At 46.4% G+C, this 16,330-nt stretch overlaps 1 pseudogene across 1 annotated transcript in view; it reads right to left on the bottom strand.

Annotated features, from left to right (window-relative positions):
- The window catches only part of LOC311137544 (cytosolic carboxypeptidase 4-like), a 226,011-nt pseudogene that overhangs the window by 201,102 nt on the left and 8,579 nt on the right, over nt 1-16,330 (bottom strand). The window contains exons 2-6 of the transcript in view: nt 6,020-6,090; nt 4,920-4,983; nt 4,592-4,738; nt 2,706-2,837; nt 2,039-2,132 (exon numbers count right to left, since the gene is read on the bottom strand). The product of the transcript in view is annotated as a cytosolic carboxypeptidase 4-like (transcript). The remainder of the gene's footprint in view (nt 1-2,038; nt 2,133-2,705; nt 2,838-4,591; nt 4,739-4,919; nt 4,984-6,019; nt 6,091-16,330) is intronic.

Below are 16,330 nucleotides of genomic sequence, written 5' to 3' on the forward strand. Positions count from 1 at the left end.
AATAAGTATTTGACCCTTCTGCAAAACATGACTTAGTACTTGGTGGCAAAACCCTTGTTGGCAATCACAGAGGTCAGACATTTCTTGTAATTGGCCACCAGGTTTGCACACATCTCAGGAGGGATTTTGTCCCACTTCTCTTTGCAGATCTTCTCCAAGTCATTAAGGTTTCGAGCCTGACGTTTGGCAACTCGAACCATCAGCTCCCTCCACAGATTATCTATGGGATTAAGGTCTGGAGACTGGCTAGGCCACTCCAGGACCTTAATGTGCGTCTTCTTGAGACACTCCTTTGTTGCCTTGGCCGTGTGTTTTGGTTCATTGTCAGGCTGGAATACCCATCCACGACCCATTTTCAATGCCCTGGCTGAGGGAATGAGGTTCTCACCCAAGATTTGACGGTACATGACCCCGTCGATCGTCCCTTTGATGCGGTGAAGTTGTCCTGTCCCTTTAGCAGAAAAACACCCTCAAAGCATAATGTTTCCACCTTTATGTTTGACGGTGGGGATGGTGTTCTTGGTGTCATAGGCAGCATTCCTCCTCCTCCAAACACGGTGAGTTGAGTTGATGCCAAAGAGCTCGATTTTGGTCTCATCTGACCACAACACTTTCACCCAGTTCTCCTCTGAATCATTCAGATGTTCATTGGCAAACTTCAGACGGTCCTGTATATGTGCTTTCTTGAGCAGGGAGACCTTGCGGGCGCTGCAGGATTTCAGTCCTTCACGGCATAGTGTGTTACCAATTGTTTTCTTGGTGACGATGGTCCCAGCTGCCTTGAGATCATTGACAAGATCCTCCCGTGTAGTTCTGGGCTGATTCCTCACTGTTCTCATGATCATTGCAACTCCACGAGGTGAGATCTTGCATGGAGCCCCAGGCTGAGGGAGATTGACAGTTATTTTGTGTTTCTTCCATTTGCGAATAATCGCACCAACTGTTGTCACCTTCTCACCAAGCTGCTTGGCGATGGTCTTGTAACCCATTACAGCCTTGTGTAGGTCTACAATCTTGTCCCTAACATCCTTGGAGAGCTCTTTGGTCTTGGCCATGGTGGAGAGTTTGGAATCTGATTGATTGATTGCTTCTGTGGACAGGTGTCTTTTATACAGGTAACAAGCTGAGATTAGGAGCACTCCCTTTAAGAGTGTGCTCCTAATCTCAGCTCGTTATAATAATAATAATATGCCATTTAGCAGACGCTTTTATCCAAAGCGACTTACAGTCGTGCGTGCATACATTATTATTATTTTTTTTGTGTATGGGTGGTCCCGGGGATCGAACCCACTACCTTGGCGTTACAAGCGCCGTGCTCTACCAGCTGAGCTACAGAGGACCACCTGTATAAAAGACACCTAGGAGCCAGAAATCTTTCTGATTGAGAGGGGGTCAAATACTTATTTCCCTCATTAAAATGCAAATCAATTTATAACATTTTTGAAATGCATTTTTCTGGATTTTTTTGTTGTTATTCTGTCTCTCACTGTTCAAATAAACCTACCATTAAAACTATAGACTGATCATTTCTTTGTCAGTGGGCAAATTTACAAAATCAGCAGGGGATCAAATTATTTTTTCCCTCACTGTAGCAGTACTAGACCTACTGGTGTCTGTGAACAAATGAGATGATAAAAAGTGATAATAAGACACATTTGTGGTCTCCATGTGGTTTGATTGACATTTAAGATTGCCAGTCAATCTTATGGGACACATTATACCCCTCGTGCGACAAAAATGTATTAGGCCAAAGCCTATTGGTATGGGCTTTAGGAATGTTAAATATTGGCTAACTACAAAGAACAATTTACAACAATTCTGTAGAAATTATGTTTAAAACTCAGGCTATAAATCACATAGAGTGCGGTATTTGATTCACCCAGCACTTGTTAGTCTCATTTTCAGTGCGAGCTGATCCGTCCGTGTTATGTGTAGCACTTGGAGCATGCAGCGGTGAGTACACTGTTGAGCTCTGGCTGTAGCTGTGGCATGCCTCTGGCACAGCCAATGACAGATAGACATGATATACGATACTCACTTCACTGTGCGTATGTGCCTCGTAGTATGAGGGGGTATCAGTCTGAATATAACGTCCAGGCCTCGGTTTTATCCTAGCAGCGTAGCAGTGGTGACTGAAAGATACAAAAGTAAACAAAGTCTCACGTCGATATTAATGCCCTTTGAGTATTTCATTTTTACTGGCTAGTGCTAGTTGATGATGTTTCTCCCTGTCCGATCTCTTACGAGTCCACAGTGGAAATCTACTGGCCTCATGGGAATTTCAATAGACTTCAACCAAAATTCAAACTTCAACCACATAAACTAGGTACAGTATGCGTACAGACGATACTTTTCATTGACAGTTTATAGTCATTGTAAAAATGATCAGACTTAAAGCTGCTTCAGCTCTGACCATGTGACCTCAGACATGTTATTTTACCATTTCACTGGTCAACATTTAGATAGAGTATGTTTTTAATAAATCCTCATTACTATCCTAAATTAAGGGCACCAGCACATGTCAATACTCAAGCCAAATGTTTCGTGCCTCGTCAGAATGTAGACCTCCTCCATATTCCCTGAACTCACAGAGTTCCATAGAAATATTTGTATTACTTCTGGATACTGTTGACATTGAGAGTAAATCAGATGGACAAAGCAGTAAAGTGTGATTGAAGCTTTAAGGAGTTTGGCCGTTTACCTACCAGAGGAGCAGAAGACCTGGAGTACCCAAAGGCAGGCTGCCGTCCTCCTGGTATGTTTTATATTCTGTTTCAGCAGAGTGAGTGTCAGCAGCACAGCCTCCGCCTTCTCTGGCTTCATCCCAATACGACGGACTGATCGAGACACACAAAACACCACTGACACTGTTTGCACCGGTGCAAATGTTCACATAGTTATTTTTCAGAGAAAATTCTATGAGGTAGAAAAAGAGATCAAGCAAATTAAGATAAATATTTGATCAGTGGAATTAAAACAGTTTGTGTATGTGTTTTGAATATTTCATCCGCCACTTAAAATAACAAGAAAACACTTCTCAGTGAGAATTACCATAATGAAATGAACACATTAATAAATGCTGCTTGGTAGCATGAGGGCAAATTTTGCACTGAATGATATGCAATGCCAATGCTCATAAATTGTCAATTTGCTTGAATGATTTCTTGGTGCTTTTACACATGTGAATTGCCTGTCGGTCCGAGGAGTGGAATAGATTGCTTAACCAGGCACAGCAATCCTAGTTTTTGAACAAATATCACAGCAATTAGTGTGGAAAAAGCTTCAATGGCTTTATTGGATAATGCCTTGTGCATAAATATTCAGAGCTGGAATTTATGATCGGAGGACACCCATTAAATATAAAGTGTCCCGTCAAAGGCATTCATTAGATGACTGTACTGTATGTTTTGGAGAGCAGACAGAACAGGCTCATCAGGCCTTGAAGTAAGGAGCAAAGCTTTCCTTTCATTGTAATGCAGATGAGACCAATAAATACAATATGTGCTGTTTAGCAATAACATAATGAAAGCAATAAAATAAAGTGATTTGGGATCTAATGCAAATAGTAATGCAAGCTCATAAATCAATTTTAGCGCACAGCACCATATCAAATCGACTGTTGCTTCTATGTGACCTTGCTCTCAAGTGGAAACACAAATGTATTTCCCAAAAGCCAGCTGGGGACCTTTGACCCGGATGTCTAATTTTGCTGATGAATTAGGTGGAAAGATCACTTAGGTCACAACAACCCAGCGCTGAAATTTGACCGTTGCTTCTCATTCTTGTCGAAATAGCTTGAGACCAAAATTATATTTTAGAGACCAGCTTATGCTGCTGATACCAGTTACCATAAATGCTTCATTAGTGTGGGTTAGAATAAACATTTCAATGAATATGAATGGAGAAAGCTTATCCCACAGCATCCCCCCCTCACTCCCCAACAACAACAAAAAATGCCTTTTGTAAACTAACACTTACACTCACACTTGACTTTTTCCTACTAGCACTGACTTTGCTGATAGCTATACTTTATTGAGGAAACATTATCATACTATGACTGAGATATGTGGTTGTCTCACCTAGCTATCTTAAGATGAATGCACTAACTCGCTGTAAGTCGCTCTGGATAAGAGCGTCTGCTAAATAACTAAAATGTAATGCAAAATGTATATTCCTACTAGTGGCCACATGTCACTAATGAAGATATGAGGGTATGCATCCATGTCAGGGAAGCTTTGTCACATAATGGATAACATGGTTTGTTAGTCAGATGGACCTGTTGGCCTGGCCTTTCTATTTAAAGCTGATACCTCTGCCAATGAGGAGAACACCATGAGGTCTCCATTATTTGTCGTGTTGACATTCTAAGATGGAAGCTAAGAAAATCAAGCTACCCACAGTTTTGAAAGGTTAGGATCTACGAACCATTTGACAACCTCTCACTACAACATATAATTGAGACAAATAGCCATTTACTGTACTTATATAACAACAGCTAAATAATTACCCCACTTACGATACCTCTATTTTTGTAACATTTCACGTTCTTGTAAACTATATTTTCATTCCGATCATTCAGTCGGAGCCTCACCTCTGTGTCCGACCTTGGCCAGGAGGTACAGCACGGGGAGGAGGATAGTGAAGTTGGGGGAGAAAGTCCTGACTGTGGTCATCAGGGAGCTCAGGAGGGCCTCGCTGCCACCCTTCAAGATCATGTAGGTGATCCGTCTGTCTGTGCCTGGAACACACACACACACACACACACACACACACACACACACACTGACTAAAGGCAACTAAACCAAAGAAGGGTAATTGACTGTAGATCTCAAAGGAGAGTAGAGGACTGTAGCATTATATATCTGCATGGAATGACTATGAATCTGTACTATGAATCGGAATCAACAACGAAGACTCACCAGCTGAAAGCAGCTCATCCAGCACGTTGAGGATATTGAGGGCGCTCTCAATGTCCCCTGCATTCTGTGGGGAGAAAAGATCTTGACCCACTACTACTGTTTACTTGACCCACTACTACTGTCATCTCGCTGAGTCTACCTTTAAACCTAACCTTACTTATGACCTGACCCATCCGCTTATGCATTACTGCCCCTCAGTGGCAAGAAGTGACATCCTCAAAAACACAACAATTATACAACACATTAATGTCTCCTAGCCTCCCACACATAGGCTACTTTGTGTCCCTAACACTAAAACTGAAACTAAATAATATAAAAACAAAATAGAAATGTTTTCATAAAACTTCAACTAAATAAAAACTAGTAAAGTGGATCTGAAAACTAACTGAAACTAAACTTCAAATAAAGATCTTAAAACTAATCTAAATAAAAATGAATATAAAAACACAAAACTATACTAAACTTGGTGCAGACAAACGGACCACACAGAAACTGGAAAAACCAAAGAACCATAAGGAAGGCATTGGGTGCAAGGTTATTATAGTTTGGTGTTTTATATTCGTTTTCATTTCTATTAGTTTTAAGATTTTTCTTTGAAATTCAGTTTAGTTTCAGTTAGTTTTCAGATCCACTTTAACTAAATAAAAACGAGTAAATTTTTATAAAAACATTTCAATTTCGTTTTTATATTATTTAGTTTCAGTTTTAGTGTCAGGGACAGAAAGAATACACTTCTGTTTCCAAAAGGAATTATAGCAATTACACTAGCTGTCCAAGTAATACTAGAGTGATCTATGCCCTGTGCTTATCTGTCGAACAGTAACTGTTCAGCAAGTGAAAGTTGTAAACATGTTTCCAGATGCTGGGTGTTGAGAGAATACTTATCACCTTTTATCTTCCTCTTTCAGCTCTACGTAGGAAGTGCCTGTTGCTAGCCTAGCGTCCCAGTCCCGTCCGTCAGCAGCACCGCTGCCCACTTTTATTTGGAGTATTCCATTTTAGTCTGCCTTATCAGGGAACCCTAATAAACAGAGACACAGTCACACAGCACAGGCACAGCCACACATACAGTCCCAGTCCCAGACCCTGGGCGTTCCTACCTGCAGCGTAGACAGGAGAACCTCTAGTCCGCTGGAGCTGCCAGGGGCTGCCATGCTGGGCTGTACTCGCTCTGGAGGCACACAGAGGTAAACAGAAAGGAAGATCAGACTAGAGCCAAGCCCACCTTAACCACACACACAGCCATCAAGCCATGCCAAGGAGACCACCAGCAGCAGCATCGACACAGTCTTCCTGTGGCTTTACTTAACAAGGAAACCCAGTGGAGCTGTGAGAGAGGGGCGTTCAGCTGTAGGCTGAAACTCTATCTCTGTCATGGGCCTCTCACTCCACCGGGTTACCACCTTAATTTTCTTCCACTCTGCTCACCACTCTCTCTACTCAGCCTAACTAGCTCCACCTGTCCCTGCTCTGCTCTGCTCTAATTACTCTGCCAGCTGCGCTGCATTACCCACTACCTCTCCCAGTATTTAAGGCCCTGTCTTTCAGCTCTCCGGTGTCAGATCGTCTGCAAAGCTCACACCCGGAACCTGTTTGCTCGCGCTTCTGGCTCACCCTGGTTTTGTGACCCCGGACCTGCCTGTTTTTTGGATACTCATCTGCCTCAGGAGATCCAGACCTGCTTCTGCCATTACGACTCCTGACTACTCTTCAATCCCGGTAACTCTGACCAGCCTTCTGCCTCGCTACTACGTATTTTGGATTTCCCTTGAACTGTACTGCTGCCTGGTTTCATTCCGCCCTGTTGTGTCTGTGTCTCCCCCCCCCAGGACTTCTGGACCACCCACCACCGGCTTCATAGGACGCATCGCTGCCACTGGGGGGGGCACAGACCCAGCGCATTGGACGGGATCCCTGTTACCCCTGGAGCCTTCATTCACTCCCTACTTCCCTTTTCCCTTAAGTTTAATAAACTTTCTGGTGTGACGCAATTGTGGTCCTCTGGTCGTCTGTCTGAACCGTGACAGTACGATCTGACCATTATGGACTCAGCGCACACTTTCCCCGACATGGAAACCGATGAGCATGAGCAGCAGTTCCAGCAGCAGCAACAACAACTCGCCATGATCATTCAACTCCTCACCAACCTTACCCCAGCCAGTCTGCCCACCAGCCCAGCCCCCGAGTTACCTGCCCCGGTCATTGCAGCCGCTGCTCCGGAACCCAAGATTGGAAACCCCGAGCGGTTCAACGGCGATTCAACCCAGGTCCGGCCATTCCTGACTAGCTGCCGACTTCAGTTCTCCTTGCAGCCAAGGACCTTCGCCACGGAGGGGGCTAAAGTTGGGTATGCCATCACTCACCTGACGGGCCGAGCTCGACTCTGGGGAACAGCAGAGTTCGAACGTCAAACCCCCGCATGTGCAACCTTCGACCTGTTTGCTGAGGAGATGCTGAAGGTGTTTGACCTGGATTCACCCACCGCAGAGGCGTCTCGTGAACTGTTCAGTATTCGACAAGGCAGACGTACAGTCGCAGACCATTCCATCGACTTCCGAACCCTGGCTAGACGAAGTTCTTGGAACACACCATCGTTGGTGGACGCGTTCTTCCATAGTTTGGCTGACTATATCAAGGACGAGTTGGTCTCCCATGAACTGCCTTCCACTCTTGATGAAGCCATCGCACTGACTGTCAGGATCGACAGAAGGATACAGACCCGTCGTCGTGAGAGGGGGCGCCAAGGTCCACCTACTACCGGCATTCGGAGAGATCCGACTGGGCTCCTGTCATCTACTGCCACTCACCCAGGTCAGCTTGATCAGTCTGAGCCTATGGAGATTGGGCGAGCCTCCCTCACTCCTGCAGAGCGCCAGCGCCGCTTCACCTCAAACCTCTGCCTCTATTGTGGAGGTGATGGACATCGTGTGGTAACCTGCCCTTTAAAGGGCCGAAGCTCACCGGGCATAGGGGGAGTCCGGTTGAGTTCAATGACCATCCAGTCCTCCGACCGCAAACCCCTGCTGCAAGTTCACCTCCGCCTCGCTGACTCAACTCACACCCTGGCTGCTCTGGTGGATTCTGGCGCCGAAGCCAACATAATGGACATCAAGCTGGCACGCCAACTGGGACTGGAGAACCTCCGTTTGACACCTCCTATTCCTGCCCGGGCACTGGACGGACACTTACTCGGATCGGTCACTCATGTCACGGCCCCGGTCTCGATGGGTCTGTCCGGAAACCATCAAGAAACTATCCAGTTTCACCTGCTCCCCTCTCCAGGCCAACCCCTCATCCTGGGTTACCCATGGCTCCGCCGGCACAATCCTCAGCTCGACTGGGTGACCGGGGTGATCAGGGAGTGGGGAGAGGACTGCCACCGAACCTGCCTGCTTGCTGCCGCACTACCCCCTCGGCCAGTACCTACTAACTCCGCTCCTGACCTCTCCAATGTCCCAGAATGCTACCATGGTCTCAGAGAGGTGTTTAACAAAGCAAGAGCCACATCTCTGCCCCCTCACCGACCGTACGACTGTGCCATCGACCTCCTCCCTGGAACAGCTCCTCCAAAGGGTCGTCTTTATTCGTTGTCTGCTCCTGAAAGAAAGTCCATGGAGGACTACATCAATGGCTCTCTGTCCGCAGGATTAATCCGTTCATCTTCATCTCCTGCTGGTGCTGGCTTCTTCTTTGTGGGGAAGAAGGACGGATCTCTTCGCCCCTGCATCGACTACAGGGGACTCAACGACATCACAGTGAAAAACCGTTACCCTCTGCCTCTGCTCACCTCTGCTTTTGAGTTGCTCCAGGGAGCCACTGTTTTTACCAAGTTGGATCTCAGAAACGCTTACCACCTAGTGCGGATCCGGGAGGGAGATGAATGGAAAACCGCATTCAATACACCAACAGGCCACTACGAGTATCTGGTTATGCCTTTTGGCCTCACCAATGCTCCTGCTGTGTTCCAGGCTCTAGTGAATGATGTACTGCGGGACATGTTAAACAAGTTTGTCTTCGTTTACCTGGATGACATCTTAATCTACTCCAGAAACCTGTCTGAACACACCCGCCATGTCCAGCAAGTCCTTCATCGTCTTCTGGAGAATTCCCTCTACGCCAAGGCAGAGAAATGTGAGTTTCACGTCAAGACAGTGGCCTTCCTGGGGTACATAGTGGCAGAGGGAAGTATCCAAATGGATCCTGCCAAAGTATCAGCAGTCACTTCATGGCCAGTTCCGGAGAACAGAAAGAAGCTGCAACAGTTTCTGGGGTTTGCTAACTTCTATAGGAAGTTTATCCGGAACTACAGTACCGTTGCTGCCCCTCTCACTGCTCTAACCAGCACCAAGCAACCCTTCACCTGGACCCCAGCAGCCGACAAAGCCTTCAGTACCCTCAAGGTGAGGTTCACCTCCGCTCCCATCCTCCAGATGCCTGATGTGGACCGGCAATTCATTGTGGAGGTGGACGCCTCGGATGTGGGAGTTGGTGCTGTGATTTCTCAGTGGGCTGCGGAGGATAGGAAGCTCCATCCCTGTGCCTTTTTCTCACGTCGGTTGTCCCCCTCTGAGTGCAATTACGACATAGGGAACCGTGAGCTGCTGGCTGTGAAGCTTGCCTTGGAGGAGTGGCGTCACTGGCTGGAGGGGTCCACCATTCCATTTCTCGTTTGGACCGATCATAAGAACTTGGAGTACATCCGCACGGCCAAACGGTTGAACTCCAGGCAGTCCCGCTGGGCCCTGTTCTTCACCAGGTTTAATTTCACTCTGTCATACCGGCCTGGATCACGCAACACCAAGCCAGACGCCCTCTCCCGTCAATTCCAGAAGGATGACACCCCCTCCAAGGACCCTGTGTCGATTCTGCCAAGTCCCTGCATCGTTGCAGCTCTGACCTGGGCTGTTGAGGAACAGGTGCTGGAGGCTCTCCGTAACCAGCCAGGTCCCAGCACTTGCCCAGCTGACCGCCTTTTTGTCCCCGAAGACCTGAGGTCCCAGGTCGTTCAGTGGGGACATGACTCCCGCCTAGCTTGTCACCCTGGCTCCACCCGCACTTACAACCTGCTCGCCCAGAGGTTCTGGTGGCCCTCTCTGAGGAAGGATGTACGGGAATTCGTCCAAGCCTGCCCCATCTGCAACCAACACAAGTCGTCCTGCCAGCCCCCAGCCGGATTGCTGCAGCCCCTGCCTGTGCCCAGACGTCCCTGGTCTCACATCGCCCTTGACTTTGTCACGGGGCTGCCCCCTTCAAGTGGCATGACCGTCATTCTCACCATCGTTGACCGTTTCAGCAAGATGGCACACTTCATTCCCCTCCCCAAGCTCCCAACCGCCAAGGAGACCGCCCAGGTGGTCCTGGAACACGTCTTCCGGATCCACGGACTGCCAAAGGATGTAGTTTCTGACCGTGGTCCACAATTCTCCTCCGCTTTTTGGAAGGAGTTCTGTCACCTGCTGGGAGCCACAGTCAGTCTGACTTCCGGATTCCATCCCCAATCCAATGGGCAGTCAGAGCGGGCTAATCAGGAGCTCGAGAAGGCACTGCGATGCATGACTTCACGCAACCCCCACTCCTGGTCGCAGCAATTGACATGGGTGGAGTACGCACACAATTCTCTGACCTGCTCTGCCATCGGTATGTCCCCTTTCCAATGTGTTTATGGATACCAGCCTCCTCTATTTGCCAGCCAGGAAGAGGAGGTTACTTGCCCATCTGCACTTGCTTTTGCCCGTCGATGTCGCCGCACCTGGTCACAAGCCCGAGCCACACTCCTCAGATCCGTTGCCAGCTACACTACCGGGGCCAACCGTCGGAGAATTCCTGCTCCCACCTACCATGTTGGTCAAAGGGTGTGGTTGTCATCGAAGAACCTGCCACTCAGGGTGGAGTCGCAGAAGCTGGCACCTCGGTTCATTGGCCCATTCCCTATCATAAGAGTGATTAGCCCAACTGCTGTCCGGCTCCAACTGCCTAATTCCCTGAGGGTGCACCCCACTTTCCATGTGTCTAAGATTAAGCCCATCCATGAGAGTCCGCTGGTCCCTGCTGCGCCTGGTCCTCCTCCTCCACGGCTCGTCGATGGTGGTCTGGTTTACACCGTCCGCCGCCTGCTTCGGTCCAGACGGAGGGGTAGGGGTCTCCAGTACCTCATTGACTGGGAGGGCTATGGACCTGAGGAAAGGACCTGGGTGCCAGCTAGTCGGATTGTGGATAGGACTCTCATCACCGCTTTCCACCAACGGCATCCTGATCAACCTGCAATCCGTAGGGGCCGCCCCAGAGGGGTCCCTAACCGTCCGGCCCGCTCGGCTTCCTGTCCTGTGCCTGATCCTGTCTCGGGACCTGTCCCATCTCCCGACCACGGCCCTCCGGCTTCCTCCGAGGATGAGGACGTTCACTCGGACCGTTCGGAGGAGTTCTAGCCCTCCTCCGGCTCCCCTCCTCCCGCCCGGCGTGGTGTTGCTCTTGGGACTTCTGGGGCCGTCCCTTGGGGGGGGGGTTCTGTCATGGGCCTCTCACTCCACCGGGTTACCACCTTAATTTTCTTCCACTCTGCTCACCACTCTCTCTACTCAGCCTAACTAGCTCCACCTGTCCCTGCTCTGCTCTGCTCTAATTACTCTGCCAGCTGCGCTGCATTACCCACTACCTCTCCCAGTATTTAAGGCCCTGTCTTTCAGCTCTCCGGTGTCAGATCGTCTGCAAAGCTCACACCCGGAACCTGTTTGCTCGCGCTTCTGGCTCACCCTGGTTTTGTGACCCCGGACCTGCCTGTTTTTTGGATACTCATCTGCCTCAGGAGATCCAGACCTGCTTCTGCCATTACGACTCCTGACTACTCTTCAATCCCGGTAACTCTGACCAGCCTTCTGCCTCGCTACTACGTATTTTGGATTTCCCTTGAACTGTACTGCTGCCTGGTTTCATTCCGCCCTGTTGTGTCTGTGTCTCCCCCCCCAGGACTTCTGGACCACCCACCACCGGCTTCATAGGACGCATCGCTGCCACTGGGGGGGGCACAGACCCAGCGCATTGGACGGGATCCCTGTTACCCCTGGAGCCTTCATTCACTCCCTACTTCCCTTTTCCCTTAAGTTTAATAAACTTTCTGGTGTGACGCAATTGTGGTCCTCTGGTCGTCTGTCTGAACCGTGACAATCTCCACGGATAAATCCCTGTATTCCATTTGTTGCTGGACGTTGAGATGAGTTTCCTATAAAAAGGGCGTGACAAGACTCAGGGATAAAACAGAGCCCCTCACTCCACAGTCCGCCCATTGTTATTTAGGGAAACACACAGGTGCTAGAGAGAGGAGTGGGTGGGTGTGTGTATTATGTTTTGGTGGAGGGGTGTGTGTGGGGGGGGGGGCAGGAAGTGGACATTTGGACTGGCAAATGGGAAACAAAACAATACACGAGTGTCATCATCTATCTTTGTTGTTAGTGTTACGTCAGATGAAAAACTTTTAGGCTGTAGGTTAGTAACTATAGAAGTCAACATGAATGACACAATAAGAACATGAAAGACAATACAACTACCCTCTCACTTTTAACCTATGGTAAAAGCTTCTGTGTTGTTAACCATTTTGTAACACTTACAGTATGAATTATATGTCACACACATCCAGTGGTAACAAATATTTAAGAAACAGCACACAACCAACACACTGAGGATTCATAAGAAACACATTCGGTATTTGACTGCTTACAATGCCGCCTTCTTGGGCAGAATGATGTAAATGATCTATTCACACTTACAGGGGCTAAATGTCTCACATGCATAATGGCGTTTCAAATGTCTCACATGCAGTATTATTTAAAATGTTTCACATGCATAGTGTCATTGGCATAGGGATGTTTGTGTTTGGGAAATATTGCATAGTGTGATTGGCGTCATGGGGAAAGAGTGGCGTAGCGAATGGGTCAGTGCTATCTGGGATTCTTGGGACGTCCCTACCATAACGATAACCCTGACCTTAACCATAACCATAACCCTTCCTAACCCTATCCTTATATCAACCATTTTAAATGTAAACTTCAATGGGATAGGGACCAGTGGAGGCTCCTCAGAGGAGGACCATCCTACTCAGTGAATTTCATAAAAATAGTGAAACACTTAAAAAGTTACCCTTTTTAGATAAAATTATACTTAATATATTCACGTCACCAAATAATTGCTTAAAACACACTGTTTTGCAATGAAGGTCTACAGTAGCCTCAACAGCACTCTGTAGGGTAGCACCATGGTGTAGCCGGAGGACAGCTAGTTTCCGTCCTCCTCTGGGTACATTGACTTCAATACAAAACCTAAGAGGCTTGTGGCTCTCACCCCCTTCCATAGACTTACACAGTAATTATGACAACTTCCATAGGATGTCCTCCAACCTATCAGAGCTCTTGCAGCATGAATTGACATGTTGTCCTCCCAATCAAAGGATCAGAGAATGAATCTAGTACTGAAAGCATAAGCTACAGCTAGCTAGCACTGCAGTGCATAAAATGTGGTGAGTAGTTGACTCAAAGAGAGAGAAAGACAATAATTGAATAGTTTTGAACAAATTTAATTTCTTCAAAAATGAAGGACAAGCAAGAGAGAATGAGAGAGAGAGCGAGAGCTAGCTACATTTCTTTTTTTTTTTTTACTTTCACTTACTTAGCTAGCGAATGCAGCTAGCTAGTTTAGCCTACTCAGACACCTGGCTCAAACAGAGAGGGATGCTATGTTACCTACATTTACATTTACATTTTCGTCATTTAGCAGACGCTCTTATCCAGAGCGACTTACAAATTGGTGCATTCACCTTATGATAGCCAGTGGGACAACCACTTTACAATATTATTATTTTTTATTTTTTTATTTTTTTTTGGGGGGGGTGGGGTAAGGGGGGGTAGAAGGATTACTTTATCCTATCCCAGGTATTCCTACCTAGCTGGCTATGGCTATCCAACACTGGCACTCTTCCAAGTCAAGGTACGCTTTTGGTTTTATTAATTTATTGCCACTGGGACCTGCCGGTGTAACTGCTAAACTGCTTGTTAACACTTTACTGCATGATTGTAGCGGGTATACTAACGCATTAGTTCTAGTAGCTATGCTGACTTGACGTTAGCTAATATGGTGACAATGATGTAGGCTGTGTGTAGCGGTTAGCGGTTATAATAAGGTTTGGCTTGGAAAGTCTTTTCGCCTGGTTACATACAGCTGATGTGTTGTGCACTGAAGTCCACAAGCAAAGGGAAAAGATGAGAGGATGAGAGCGTGTAGATGCGAGAAGGAATTATCTAACGATCAAAGGTATCATGCTGTTTGTATGTGGCTGCTATGAAAGTGAACTGTGTTTTCGTGTGATCAGGGGTGTATTCATTCCGCCGATTCTGTTGAAAAATGTTTCTTAAACGGAAGCAAACGGAACGAAACAGGAATAAACACACCGGAATTTGTCCAATAGAAACTCTCGTTTGCAACTGTTGACTAATGATTACACCCTAGATCAGCTAGATGCAGGCAAGATTGTGCAAGGCGGTATTGAATGTGTCAATGTCTGTCACCTTGATTACTAAAATTTCTCTCGACCTGTGCACCTACGTTAGGTCAGGTTGTAGAAACCTCATGATGGGTATAGGAAACATTTTAGTGTCATATTGAAGCCTAAACCTATCTATGTTACATTGAGCTGGGTGAATGGAATATGAATGACAGTCATCCGATAACGGTAGCAGATAGTTCATTAAATGAATAATCTGCTTAAATTAAAGATAGTTGTTAGGTAGGGGAAATCAACAATGAAGGAAAATTATTCCTCAATATTGTTTTCCATTGCTGTGTTACATTCCTTTGACCTGATTCAAATGTTATATGCTTGTATCAACCTGTAATGCGGTTCCTTCTATCAGAAAAAAAGACGTTTAACTTTCAGAAAAACATATTGGTCAAGCACTTTATTTTAGGTGCATTTTCCACCCTGTTAGGTACATAATTCTAACAGGGTGGAACCACTGGCGTACTGGACACCCCCTCAGCCCCCGCAAGGCAGGGGGCCCATGCGCCTGTCATTGATGTCAATTTTTATATATAAATCATTGACAGTAACCCTCCAAAAAGTTATTCATAAACCTTTTTAATTTCCATGTGTTCTAGGAAGCTAAGTGTCTGTTTCTTGTGCTTCAGGAATGTGACTGAAAAAGTGAAAAAATAAAAATAAACTAATTAAAAGTATAAGGGGATATCAGATATCAGTGAACAAATGCCGTGGTCAAGGCTACGATGGCGCCAGTGCAATGAGTGGAGCTTCCTCAGGTGTTCAAAAGCTCATTTCAGACCGAGCGCTTAATGCTTCTTAGCTAGTTCTTTATGAGTTTTAGTTTAGAAAACGATCGGTCCGCAGAAGCGACAGTTACAGGGATGGTAAAAACAGCTTGATTGCCGTAGCAACATCAGGAAAACTGGGCAGAAGGGAGTTGTGTTTCAAATACAGCAGTTCTGTAACAGCTTTAATTGAGCCTCTCATTCTCCTTAGTTGCCGGCAGCCAATAAATTGGCAGATGCAAACAGATCATCATCTTTAGCAGACAACAGTTTTTGAGGGCATGAACAAAAAAAGCTGTTTGCCATTTTGTTCATACTGGTGAACCGGCATTTGATTTGTGTGGTTGCAATATCAACAGTCCCTTATCTCTGGTATATCTTGACATGCATCATTCAATACTAAGTTTAAATTGTGTGCAGCGCAATGGACATACAGTATAATGTACAATGTCTCAGGAAAGACTGTCTACTACTTTTTTTATTTCATGTGTCATTTTTATAAAACGTTTGTAAATAGCAGCTAAATATGGTATATAGCTATAGATAGTACACTGCAAATTGAAACAATCCCTAGTAAGCTAGAGTTTTGAGGGCGGACTGGTTTTACACACAACTTTCTATCCAAGCTGGGAGAGAGTGTGAGGATGGCTCATGTCATGCAGGTTCAGGTAGCCTATAAAGGACAGGTGTATATATATTTTTTAAATGGTAGATGATTAGTATGCTGTTGCATTGAACATTTATTACTGAGAAAATGACAACCAAATAGGCCTACCAATAAACATTTATCAATTAGCTAAAGCAAAGCTAAGCACTTGCAACACAAAGCCTATCATCGATTCGATAGGCATGTAGCCGCATAGACATGCCGCAATTTCAGCACCATGGACAGCGAATTCCAACCTTGCGGGGGACCAGAGAAACTGTGTTACGCCAGAGGGTGGTACCTAACAGGGTGGACATTTGGAGCCTAAATTAGCCATAGCTCTGTGAGTGAACAAGATTGAGCTAACATAATGGTGAACGCTTGAACAGGATTTTAACTTCTCTATCAAACATATTTTAACATTTTGAAATGTTGTTAATTTTCTCTGTAATTTATC

This window comes from Coregonus lavaretus (assembly GCF_964263955.1).
Source record: "Coregonus lavaretus genome assembly, chromosome: 11".
Taxonomy (NCBI): Eukaryota; Metazoa; Chordata; class Actinopteri; order Salmoniformes; family Salmonidae; genus Coregonus; species Coregonus lavaretus.